General features: G+C 40.1%; 1 pseudogene; it reads right to left on the reverse strand.

Annotated features, from left to right (window-relative positions):
- Positions 1–2437: 2437 nt before the first annotated feature.
- On the reverse strand, positions 2438–3502 carry LOC108403743 (glyceraldehyde-3-phosphate dehydrogenase pseudogene; annotated as a pseudogene).
- Positions 3503–14455: the final 10953 nt, after the last annotated feature.

Raw genomic sequence — 14455 nt, forward strand, 5'->3', positions numbered from 1 at the left:
CATTTGCTCTCTTACAACACTAAACTATGTTTTCTACCTTTATCTTGCATCTACCTACCACTGCAGCATTTTATTAAAAATAATAATAGTAAAGAGAGAAATGTGGTATCCACATATAAATCAAGTATAAAAATCAAATGAATATTCATTCATATTTGAATTGATTGTTTATAGTTCATAATGCATGATCAAAACCAAAAGTTTCTGTGATGACTGCCCTTGTACTGTTCACCATGTAACTTATTCACTATGTAAGAATTTGTTCTCCATGAAAGAACTTGTTTGTTATGCTTCAGAAGATTGGAGACTGATGAAAATTAGGCTTGGGGTGGATTAATGATTGTTCATTGAGCATTGAGTCCTCTATACAGAATTTTATTTTTGTTAACAACCGTTTGATCAATAAATATGAGAGATGCCCTCTCAAAAAAAAAAGTATAGACTTCCAATTGTAAAATAAATAAGTAACTGGGATGTAATGTATAGCATAAGGAATATAGTCAAAATATTGTAACAACTTTGTATGGTGATAGCTGGTAGCTAGAATTATCATGTATATAAATGTTGAATCACTGTGTTGTACACCTGAAACTAATGTAATACTGTGTGTCAAACACCCCTCAATAAAAAATAATTATCTACAAAAAAAAGTAATTTTCAGCTCTCAATATATATCATTTGATATATATTGTATGACCTGTAGCAGCACATTTATGAAAAAGTCATATCTTTTCTGTTTTCTAAGAAGATCATTTTTCATCTTAAATTTCCATATGCTAGCCATAGATTTTTGAGCCATTTAGGTACTTTTTAATGAAATTCTGAAATTATTCCAGTGTATAGATACCATTTCTTAAGTTAACCCTCTAGGATTTCACATAGTATTGAGGAGAACCAGTATATTAACAAAATTCCTAGGAGTTAATCATCTGTATCTTAATTTGAACCATGGTACACTACATTCAATTTTCTGGTCAAAGAATGGAAGACCCCTGCTTCCATCTGTGAGTAGTGCCACTCAATTTCAGTCCAGAAATTTAAAGACATGAAACTTGCCTAAGTACAAATTTTTCATGTTATTAGAGGTGGCATGGCTTAATTCTTCATCCCCACATCCTTGATAATTACTAATGTCTGACTTAAATTTGCTTCTATTGAGAAATTAGATTAAACTCGAAATTTTTTTTAGCTTTTAATTTTTTAAAGTGAGGTCTTTCTTTATATATGGGAGAAGTGTATTTTATCAAAATTTTGGTAATATGAACATGTATATTAGAAATATTTCTCTTCCTAGATTTGGCTCAGTGGAGCAACATTTACTGGATGTCTACAAAAGCCAAGGGAAGCACTGGTACTAAACGTAAATATTCACTATGACTGAGTATTTTCTCTGTATCCATATTATTAAGTGAAAACTTTATGAACGTTCTATTGCTCACTCTACTGTGAATATCAGTATTAAGAATCACAAATTTCCCAGCCATCCAATCACATTTAAAGCAGCAAGTAAGTTATTTTATTCTACATCTTATTTCTTATTTCTCCATCTCTGGATGATTTCAATGTGAGAGGTTTATTCAAAGAATCACATTCCTGTACCGCTTCTAAAGGATAGTGTTCAAATTTACTGCTTTTTTTTTGTAGAATAATACACTTAGAAAACATCTTAAAGTTGTTAATACCTACTCTTCAATTGAGTGACAAATTAGAATTATGTGAGTTTACTTGCTAAGTGATTTCTCTCTCCCTCTGAGAGTAGTAGCAAGTAGAAACAGAAATGAAAACAAACAAAACATGAAATTTTCACTAAATTCCAGGGATGGGACCAATTTTGATGGTTACTGGGTTCATCTGTATTACTGGTAATATGCTATTGCAGATAAATGAAAATGACATCTTCTTTTGCAGATCTGGGCTTTGGGTTTTTTTCCTAGTCAAGCAGGGTAGGATATATAAGTAAAAATACACACACTTTCTCTCTCTCTCTCTCTCTCTCTCTCTCTCTCTCTCTCTCTCTCTCTCTCTCTCTCTCTCTCTCACACACACACACACACACACACACACACACACACACACACACTCACACACACACACACACACACATCTTAACAGCACAGGACTTAAGAATCAGATTTTGATTCTAAGATCTGTAATTTTCTAAGTTCACATAACTTTACTCAACACTAGTTTTCTAATCTATAAAGTGGAGATAATGACACCTAGCTCACTGGGTTATCATGAAAAAGAAACAAAGTGAAGCATGTAGCAGAATGAAAATATATCGTTTCAATAGTTGATAACATAATCCCTCTTATAAAAAGGAATTGTATTTATTTGGGAGATTCTCAGTATATTGGGGATTGAGTTGGGGCAGGGACTCTCCTGCAGCTGAAAGTCTTTCTTGTGCTTTCCCTGGAGCTGGTGGTCAAGGGGACTCTTATTCCTTGGAGACTATGCGGCCCATAAGATACACCACCTCGTTGCTGTAGTAAAATTTATTGTAATCCTAGGAAATGAGCTTGACAAATTGGCCATTGAGAACAATGCCCAGCCCCAGCATCAAAGATGATAGAGTGAGTTTTATTGTTGAAGGTGCAGGAGACACCTGGTCGTCTATGTAACCTAGAATGTCCTTTAGGGTGTCCTTCAATGCATTTTTTACACCTTCTTGATGTCATTGTATTTGGCAGCTTTGTCTATGTGGCAGCTCAGATCTGTGTCTAACATACTGAAGGTAGAGGAAATCCATGCCAGTGACCTTCCCATTCAGATCAAGGATGACCTTTCCCATAGCCTTGACAGTGCCAGTAGAAGCAGGGATGATGTTCTGGATAGCTACTCAGCCATCATCTCACAGCTTCCCAGAAAGGTCATCCATGAACTTCTGGGTGGTAGTGATTGTATGGGCTATGGTCATGAGCCCTCCATGATGCCAAAGTTGTCATGCATGACCTTGGCCACGGGACCAAGTAGGTGTTAGCACAGGAGGCATTGCTGCCAATCTTGCAGGAGCTGCCATGCTTTTCATGGTTCATGGCTATCACAAACATGGGGGCATTACCAGAAGGAGCAGGGGTGATGAACCATTTGGCTCCACACTTCAAGTGAGCCCTATTCTTCTCCAAAGTATTAAACACACCAGTTGACTCCACAACATATTTAGCACCAGAATCACCCCATTTTATGATGGTGGGATCTTGCTCCTGAAAAATGTAGATGGGCTTTCTGTTGCTGATAAGCCCCCCATTCTCAACATGACTGGGCCATTGAACTTGCCATGGATAGAATCACACTAAAACATATAGGCCATGTAGTTGAGGTCAATGACAGGGTCACTGATGGCAACAGTACCCACTTTGCCAGAGCTAAAAGCAGTCTTGGTGACCAGGCACCCCATATGGCTAAATCCATTAACTCCAACCTTCACCTTTGTTTCTCCAGGATGCTGCTGGCAGTGCACAAGAACATGCAGCTCTTTGATGAATGGGGAGGAGCAGAGAGCCTAAACTATTTATTTAGCTATGGGAGACAAGGTCCTGAAACCATAATTTAGAAAGACAGAAATAATTAACTTCTCTGCTTGGGAAGTAAATAGATTTTTGTGAGTCATGAGGAGAAAGAAGAGAGAGAAATAATTGATTGAAATAATAGAAGTCTGAATTATGAAGAAATAGGTGGCTGGAAATGTTCAATGTTAGGATGACTAAATGACTCTACAGAACAGAAATAACTGATTTTAAGTCTTTGGTATTCTTACAATGAAAATTCTTCTACCTGCTCAAATCTTTAGTAAAGAATGCTGCATCACAAATGCACTTTTCAGATAGTTCTTATAAATGGTTTAGTACAAGGAAAAAGAGAATATTGATATGATATTAGAGAATAAGCTTCAGACATCAGTGAAAGCAAGGGCTTAGAGCCAAAAGTGGAAAAAGTTCCCCAGAAGAGCAGGAATCTTGGGCAGAGTATTAAGCTGCAAGGAATGAGTAATACATGCTTAGTTGATCTAAATGTCAAAATCCAGAGTGACCTCTGCCAACATTTGGGTTACTTGGATAATTAATCTGTATAGGGGCATAGATTAAGCCCTCAATAAATATTAACTGCTATTGCATAAAATGAAGGTAAATGTTGGACTATATTCTAAGAATTATTGAACTGAAATAAGAAAAAAGATAAGTAAAGTTTCTAATACCACCTTCCCTTTTCCCATAGTTGAAATTAGTTCATCCCACCTTGACACTTCATATATGCATGGCTGCCTCTCAGAATACTGAGTTTCTTAAAGATAGAGGTCATTCAGTATTAATTGCTAGATTCCTTTTGCTTACCACCAGACCTGGCCTGCAATAGTCAAATGAAACACAGTGATTGAATGCTAGAGTGGTGCCCCAACAACATGAGAAGATAGAGAAACCCTGGAAATGTAGTGATATGAATATATCTTTATATTATACCATCTGCTATCTCCTCTGGCCACACTGAGACTAGGTTCTTTCCTTATACTCTGAACCATAGAGGCATAGCCACCCTTTAGAGTCTATCTTGGAAGTGGGGTAAGTGTAATCCTGTGAGTTTTATTCATGGGTGATAAAGGGAAATTTGCCAATAAAGTACATGGGAAAGGATAATTTTACTCTATTTTAGGCTTGCCATTTTGTTCATACTTATAAACTATCTTCATATTTTGTCCCTATTATAATTCATTTATGTTGTCTAAAGACTTGTCCCATTGCTTCCTTTGGATAAAAATCATAAAATTATCTCAATAGATGAAAAATTTATGTTGAATCTTTTAAGTATATTTTTACTGAAGTATAGTTGATATACAATATTATATTTGTTTCAAATATACAACACAGTGATTCAGAAGTTACAGACATTATTAAATCTCCACCCACAATGAGTGCAGTTACTGTCAACATAGAAAGATGTTACAGAACCATTGGTTATATTCTCCATACTGCACTTCCATCCCTGAGACCAACTTATATTATGATTGAGATTTTTCTATCTCTTTGTCTCCCTCACCCATCCTGCCCACTCACCCCAACCCCTCCCCTATGGTAACCACCAGTCATTTCTCAGTGTCTATGAGTCTATTGCTGTTTTGCTCATTTTGTTTTGTTTAGTTTTTAGATTCCACATATAAGTGAAATCATATGATATTTGTTTTTCTGTGCCTGGCCTATTTAACTTAGCATAATGCCCTGTAGGTCTATCCATGTTCTCACAAATGGCAGTATTTCTTTATTTTTTATAGCTACATGATTTTAATTGTATATGTGTACTACATCTTCTTTATCCATTCATCTATTGATGGCACTTTGGTCACTTCCATATCTTGGATATTGTAAATAATGTGGCAATAAATATGAGGGTGCATATATATTTTTGAAACAGAGACATTGTTTTCTTTGGGTAAATTCCTAGAAGTGGAGTTACTGGGTCATATGGTATTTCTATTTTTAGTTTTTTGAGGAAACTCCATAGTGCTTTCCATAGTGGCTGCACCAATTTACATTCCCACCAACAGTGTAGGAGGGCTCCCTTTTCTCCATATCCTCACCAACACTTGTTATTTCTTGTCTCTTGGGTAGTGACCTAACTGGTGTGAGGTAATATCTTATTGTGGTTTTGATTTGCAAAAAGCAAGGAGTAATTTTAGCTTGGATGTCAGAGAAAGTTAAAATTAACACATCTATGTAAAATATAAGGATGTGATTATGACTACTTCTATTTTTACTTTACATGTGTTTGGACTAATCAAATTATCAAGGTAATTAAAAATCACCCACAAAGAAAAGTTCAGTTGTGTCAATGGTGAATTCTTCCAAAAATTTAAAGAGCAATTAATACCAATACTCTTCAAACTTTTCCAAAAATTTTAAGAGGAGGAGACACTTCCAAACCCATTTTATGAGACCACAATTATCCTGATACCATAGTCAAATGCATTACAAGAAAAAAACCCTACAGGCCAATATTCTTTATGAATATTAATGAAAACACTTCAACAAAATACTAGCAAACCAAGTCCAACAATACATTGAAAGGTTCACACACTGAGCAAGTAGGATGTATCCCTGTAATGCAAGAATGGTTCAACATATGAAAATCAATAAATGTGATACAATATATTAACAGAATAAATAAAAATCACATGAAAACCTCAATATATTTAAAAACATTGTCAAAATTCAATACTTTTTAATAATAAGAACACTGAACAAAACTAGTTATAGAAGAAAATTACTCAACATAAAAATGGCCATATATGAAAGCCTACAGCTAGTGAAAGACTGAAAACTTTTCTTTTAAAATCAGAACAAGGCTAGGATGCCCACTCTCACCACCTCTAATTAATATAGCACTGAATGTCCTAGTCAAAACAATGAGGTAAGTAAAGGAAATAATAAAGCATCCAAATTGGAAAGGAAGATGTATAATCACCTGTATTTGCAGATGAGATGATCTTAAATGCAGAAAATCCTAAAAATTCCATGAAAAAACCTGTAAGAAGTTTGTTATTTGTTAATAAGCAGATTCACCAAAGCTGTAGGATACAAAATCAACACACAAAAATTAGTTGCATTTGTATAGACTAACAATGAACACTCTGAAAAGAAATTTATGAAAACAATCTCATTTGCAATAGTATCAATAGTAATAAAATACTTAGGAATACACTTAACCAAAGAAGTGAAATACTTGTAGATTGGAAACTGAAAAAAAAAATTGCTGAAAGAAAGTAGCAAGCACACAGATAAGAAAGTTATCATATGTTTATGGATTGAAGATTTAATACTATTAAAATGTCCAAACTACTCAAAGCAATCTACAGAGTCCATGCAATCCCTATCAAAATCCTAATGACACAAAACAAATCCTAAAATTCATATAGAATCTCAAAGGACCCTAACTAGCCAAAAGAATTTGAGAAAGAACAAAACTGGAGGCATCACACTTGCTGATTTCAAAACATAGTATAAAGCTATCCTAATCAAACTAGTGTATTAGATAAGGACAGACATGTATATACATTGGAACAGAGCAGAAAGTCTGGAAATAAACTCTTGCCTATATGGTTAACTGATCTTCAATAATGATGCCAGCTATGCAATGGGGGAAAGAATAATATCTTCAACAAATGGTATTGGGAAGACTGAATATCTACATGCAAAAGAATGAAATTAGACTCTTATCTCACACCGTGTACATAAATTAACTCAAATGGATTAATGACACAAGTATAACATCTGAAATGATAAAACTCCTAGAAGAAAACATAGAGGAAAAGCTTCATGACATTGAAATGGGCAATGAATTTGTAGATGTGACAGCAAAAGCAAAGGCAACAAAAGAAAAAATAGACAAATGGGCCTATAGCAAACTTAAAAACTTCTGCACAATAAAGGGAACACTGACGAGAGTAAAAAGCAACCTACAGAATAGAAAAAAATATTTGCAAACCATATACCAGATAAGGGGTTACTATCCAGAATATATAAAGAATTCCTAAGAGTCACTATCAAAAAGTGACATAACCTGATTAAAAATGGGCAAAGGACTTGAATCAATATTTTTGCAATGATGATATACAAATGGACAACCAGTTTATGAAAATGTGCTCAGTATCACTAATCACGAAGGAACTGCAAAACAAAAACACTATTATATATTGCCTTACACCTATTAGTATGGCCTTGAGCAAAAACCAGGAAAAAAGTGTTAGGATGTAAAGAAATTGAAACCCTTGCATACTGTTGGTGGGGATGCAAAATGATGCAGCTGCTGTGAAAAACACTATGGAGCATCCTCCAAAAATTAAAATTAGTGCGACCATATGATCCAGCAATCCTACTTGTAGTTACATACTCAAACAAGTTGAAAATAAAGTCTTGGAGAGGTATTTGTATACTCATATTTATTGCAGGATTATTCACAATAGCCAAGATATGGAAGCAATCTAAATATCCATTAATAGATGGACAGATAAAGCTAATAGTAGCATATACATACAATGGAATATTATCCAGCCTTAAAGAAGAAGGAAATCCTATCATATGCTACAACATAGATAACCTGAAGGACATTATATAAATTAAATTAGCCAATCACAAAAGATAAATGCCACATGATCCCATTAATATGAGTTATTGAAAGTAATAAAACTCAGACAAATAAAAAACAGAATGGTGGTTTCCAAAGACTGAGGTGGGGTGGGAAACAGGGACTAGTTTTTTTTTTTCTTTTTTTTACTGGTATGAACACTTTTTTATTTTTACAAGAGAAAAATCCAAAGTTTAACAACATAGTATGCGGAAGCCATAGAGATTGGTTCCAAAGACAGTCAGGGACAATGAGATGTATATGTCATCCTGAACAAAGAAGAAGGGGGTAGAGACTTCAAAGGAAAAGGGAAGTAATTTACAGGAATATGAAAAGAATAAATGTTTAGTAAACAAAATACATGATCAGCCACACAGAAACAGTGAGGGGACAAAAAGAGGAATTTTAACAGACTTAGCCACATCCCTCCCTGTCTACCTCACGTATTTTACTGTCTTGCCAATGCGTTTCAGCCCTGGGCAAGTTCGCTATGGATTCAATGTGACCAAAGAAAATGACAGCAAACGTTCTTTGGGGTGAAAGAGTTTATGACCTGGCTTTTCTCCCAGTGGTAGGTAGAGCACTAGAGTGGCTGCCTCCGCCCAGAGCACTGGGCTGAGCTCTCTATATAGTGTAATAATAGCTTATTGCCTAAAGGTGTGGAAGCAGTAGCCTAGCCATAGGAACCCCAACTTCCCCACACACCACCCCTCCAGGATTCTCTCCTTACAATCTACACACTTTAAATCTTCTGCAATGGTCCCTGTGCCAGAAAGCTGGACACTATAACCAGATTCTACAACAGCAACAGACAATAACAACCTAGAGATAATAACAAAAATTAAGATACAGGTAACAAAAATTATAATCTCAAACCAGAGGAGGTTCCTAATAACAAAAAATTATATTAATCCTTAAGCCAGAGGAAGTTTCCAATCCACAAAGACTTTATGGGCATTAAGACACATGTTTTAATGACACCAACATAGACAAATCTTGTCCATCAGATAGGATGCATGCAAGAGAGTAGTCCTGTGACAGGACTGCAGCAGGAAGGGGGTCCCTTCCAGGTCTAGTATACCATACTTTTACTCCTTTCCCCATGGGGGTTACTGAGGGGTCTATATATAGTGCTACTGGAGGTGAATGCACTGGCCATAATGATAAAACACAACTCCCTGGTAAGATGTTCCTACCTTCTGGCCACTCAGGATACACTACTGTGACCTTTGGGGGTCACTCTTCTGTTATTTCGGGAATACACAGGAGGCAAGCTTCCAGGCCTTGTTCCAAAGGTGCCAGGAGAGCCATCCATCATTGGTCCATATATCAAAAGGTCCAAGGCCACATCCACTCAATGGCATCTCCAGGGTTCAGTGAATTTGGTGCTGGCAGCAAGATATTATTCTGGTGGCTGAACCTCGGCTTCATTGCTTCTTCCTTGGTTTGTACTTGCAGTTGTGTAGGGGAGGCAGCCATATGTGTTAACATGTCTACAGAGCTCAGGGCTCGCTTTTGGGGTCTCTCATTCAAACGCCATAGCACGGTCCATAGGTGGACTGACCATCCCCACAGACTATTAGTATCTGACTTAGTCCGTATTTTAACAAGCCATTGTGCTTCTCTATCATGCCTGCTGTGGTAGGACTGTATGGCACAAGAAACTTCCATTTGATTCCCAGCTGTCACACCCATTCTTGCACTGTATGGCAAGTAAAATGGGTACCCTGATCACTCTCAATTACCTGTGGTCGGCCATAGGCAGCAAAGAAACACTCCAGGCCTCTTTTGGTCATCTCCTGGTCTACACAAGAGGTAGAAAAAGCAACCAGAAGTTCAGTAGCTGTGTCCACACAAGTCATGGCATACCGATATCCTTCTGACCCAGGTAGAGGCCCAATATAGTCTATCTGCCACCTGACGAGGGGTATAGGCCCCTTAGCTATTGTCTCATGTTGCTGTGGAACTCGGTGTAAGTCCCTTTTGGAGCACACAACACACTCCTGCCAGGCTCTATTAACTTCTTTAAAGGTCAAAGGCAAGCCCCACCTATGGGCTACAGCCCACATTGTCTTTTACTCTGTGTGCAACAAATGCTGATGTAACCACTGGGCAGAATCAGAGGCAGACTTTCCTTTTAACCAATGCATCTGGGCCAATTTATCTGCTTCATCATTCCTGGGGTTGCCAGTGGCAAATGACCTGTCACATGGTATACTGTAATTGTTTTAGTCTGACCACAGGCCCATAAGTCTTGCCACAATTCTTGCCCCCAAAGGGGTAGGTGACCAACCAGCCACTTGGCATGGTACAAGGTTGGCAGCCACAGGGTCAAACCCTTGATAGACAGCCCAGCTGTTAGTCCAGACAACTATAGGGGAGGGCTCCTGGCTGATCACAAGCCACACAGCCCTCAACTCTGCCCATTGGCTGCTCTTCCCCTCACCATCTTCCATCCATATTGTCTCATTCTTAGGATGGAAAGCTATGGCCCTCCATTTTGGGGGCTGCCCACATCTGGAGCCATCTGTGTGCCATGCATCTTCAGGTATAGGGGCTCTTCCCTCCTGATAGGGAGTCTCTACTAATGGTTCAAAGCAGGTTCTTCCTGCTTTTCACTAGTATATGTCACCAGCCCCAATAAGCATTTGAGTTCCTCACTCAAGGGGCTACTAGAGAGGGCGCTACGCTGCTGTACATAAGAATCCCACTTGGCCAGTGGGTGTGTTTGTGATACATCACTTCTTGGCTTTTGGGTCCAGTCTCGTACCCACTTCAATATGGGATAGGTGGTTATTAACTTTATCAGGGCCATTCCAGTGATGGGTTCTGTAGCCAGCAATGAGTGATACATGGCGGCCAGTTGTTTTTCTATCAAAGTGTATCATACCTCTGCCCCTTTCCAAAGTTGTGACCAGAATCCAGTAGGTTGGCGAGTTTGTTCAAGCAGCTGCCAGAGACCCCAGTCATAACCATCTTCAGTGACATGAACATTCAGCTCATAGGGCCTTGATGGGTCTATCACACTAAAGGCCTGCATGGCCCTGACTGTACATTTTGCTGTAGTAAAGGCAGATACACATGTCTCATCCCAGTCCCACCTGACACTCTTTTGTACCAACTGGTATAAGGGCTTCAGAATTTGTGCCAATTGTGGGATAAACACTCTCCAGTGGCCTAGAAGACCCAGAAACTCCTGGAGCAATGCTACAGTTGTGGGGATAGGAAAGGCCTGGAATTTATCTATAACTGCTTCTGGTATCACTTTGGTCTTACTCGACCAGACGACCCCCAAGAATTTGACAGACAAACCAGGTCCCTGAACATTGGTCCTGTTCACAGCCCATCCTTTCTCCTGTAAATATTGCAGCAATCTAGGTGCTGCACCTTCTAGATTCGAAAGAGAATTGGATGTGAACATGACATCATCAATATAATGGTACAGCCACACCATTGGCAGTTTCTCCCATGTAGCCAAATCCTGGGCTACAAGTCCATGACAGATTGGTGAGGCTCTGGAGGTATCCCTGTGGAAGGATGGTGAAAGTCCATTGCCATCCTTCCCAAGTGAAGGCAAACTGTTCCTGACTTTCCTGCTCAATGTCAATGGAATAGAAGGCATTAGCAGGATTGACCACATAATGGTATGCTCCTAGTTCATGGCTGAGGGTATCCATCAGGCCTACAATAGAGGGGACAGCAGCATTTATAGGGGGTATGACTTTATTCAGTTCTTTGTAATCCACAGTCATTCACCAGGAGCCATCTGGCTTTTTTGCTGGCCACACTGGGCTTTATAATACCCACTTTTTCCAGCTCCTGGAGAGTTTCTCCTTTCTCTTTATGCCCTCCAGGTAAATTGTATTGTTTGGTATTAGTCACCCACCGAGGCACAGGCAAAGCTATGGGCGGGTGCCTAGCATGTACCCTCAGAAAAGCCTTCACCACACATTCTCTCTGTCTGAACTCACCTGCAGTGGTCTGCAACCATACACCCTGCAGGATATCAATCCCAAAAATATACTCAGGGATAGCAGATATATACACAGTGTTCTCTTTTGGGGGTAGACACCCTATTCTCAAAGGGATTTGGGCTTGTTTCACTTTTATAGCCTTATGCCTGTGTACATCTATGATAATAGGGGTCCCAGGGAACTGCTTAGGGTTACCATGCATCAGGGAACATTCAGCCCCTGTGTCTACCAGAGCTACGACACATTGTATGTTCACTGGGGACCAATGGATAGCTATTTCAACATGTGGCCTCCAGTCCCCCCCTGTTCCCTCAGGGGCAGGTGCCTCAACCCTCCCCTCAGTCAAACTGTGTTCCCCAATCATCTTCCTGTGTGTGCTCGAGTGAGGTTGGCTTTTTCTCCAGCAGGAAGTCTTGCAAGCAAACAGGCTGGACTTGTAGCTCTGTCTCTGACCTCTGCCTCCTTGGTCTTAATGGCAGGAACTGCTGCTCTGGTTTCAGTTGTTGCCACAGCTCTCGTAAGATACTATTTGACTTCCCAACTAATTTCCTTCCATCTACTCCCACCTGTATTAAATCACCCCACATCTGGGTCCTCGTAACCATGGGGCCCTTTAAATTCTTCTTGTGAGTAGCAGACCTTATTTCTTTCTGTGTTCTCATTGCTTCAGCCTCTCCTAAGTCAGCTACTGTACGTGTCACTTCACTAATGGGCTGCCCTAAGGGAGGGGAAAGAATGACCACTAGAGACCCAAAGAGGGATGTGGGAGCCATTTGAAGCACAATATTTCTCATCCCAGTAGTGAAAATCTCTTCATCTGGGCCTTAATACTCTGGACTATTCATGGCATTTCTTATGCCTAGCTCTCATAACACCTGTTGGAGCTCAGCATATGTCTGCCATGTAACAGAAGAGAATGGTAGGTCACCCTTATTGGGCCACACAGCATGAAGTGCAGCCATAAGCCAATCGAGGAAGGCATGACTCCCTGGGGTCTGATGTACATTTTGTAATCGCTGCCTCAAGGCAGGCTGCACTGTCAGGAAAGACAGCTTCCCCATCTCTGATCCTGACAGAACAATTCCATCCACCCCTAAGTCCCACAGACACAGGAGCCAAGCTGATATTGTATCTGAGGGCTTCTGCCTTAACTGGGAGCCCAAATCCACCAGCACAGTCTGAGTACAGAGGCGGAGCATAGAGTGCTCTATGACCTGGGGAGGGAGCTGCTCCTCTCCTTGGGAAATGTTCAGCTGCTGGATCTTTATTTTCTTTACAACCACTGGGGTCAGGAGGGCTCAGTGACTCTGGCACCACCCCTTCTCCCTTCCCCAACTCCTCCATTTCTGCGGCTGATGGCACCTTTCTTTCTCCTCCCCCAAGTGCCTCCTCTGCTACCACCTTTACCTTTTCTACTGTGCCTCACAGCAATACTAGCTCAGTCTTCAGCAGCTCTCTTACCTTTACCTCAATGCTTCGCAGCTGGCATTCTCATCCCATCTCTACCTGTGCTTCCTTCTGGAGTTCATCTTTTTCCTTGATGGCCTTTCCCTCCTTCAGAGCACTGGGCAGCGCTGCTGTCTCATTCTCTAAGGAATCTTACCTCTTCAATGGCACTTCACTGCCAGCGTTCTTGTGCTGCTTCCTCTCACATCAATACTACTTCCTTCTTCAGAGAATCCACAGAAGTTTCCAGCTCACATTCTCATGCTGCCATTTCTTGGGTCTTTTTCAGGAGCATGTCCTTCTCTTTGTAGACTTTTTCAATACTGTGAGAAGCAGCCAACCCACAGTCCCTGCTGCCTCACGGGTACTCTGTCTCTCAAAATACCTACTTACTATACCAAGGGCTATCTGTACTTCCTCAGGTATCACCTCCACTTGCCTCCAGTCCTGAGGTGGGGCCTAGTCCTCTAGGAGGCAAGCCACCTCAGACCACATACCCATTGGGGGACAATCCACTGTCTCCCCATTCACAGGAGCAGTCTGCTGAAACACACCTCCCATAATGGCAGCCTGTCTTTTTCCTTGGTCAACAGTGAACACTGCCAACTTTGCCAATTGTCTTGCCAAAGGGTTTCAGCCCAGGGAAGTTTGCTATGGATTCAGTGTGACCAAAGAAATTGACAGTGAAACGTTCTTTGGGGTGAAAGGGTTTATTACCCGGCTTGTTCTCTCAGCAGTAGGTTGAGCACTAGCATCTCTGCCTCTGCCCTGAGCACTGGGCCAAGCTCTCTATATAGTGCAATGATAGCTTATTGTGTAAAGGTGTGGAAGCGGTAGCCTAGCAACAGGCCAGTTACATCATCAGGTGGTTTGAGCTCAGTGAGGATCCTGGCCATAAGAACCCCAGCTTCCCCACATTTACA

This window comes from Manis javanica, chromosome X (genome assembly GCF_040802235.1).
Source record: "Manis javanica isolate MJ-LG chromosome X, MJ_LKY, whole genome shotgun sequence".
Classification (NCBI taxonomy): domain Eukaryota; kingdom Metazoa; phylum Chordata; class Mammalia; order Pholidota; family Manidae; genus Manis; species Manis javanica.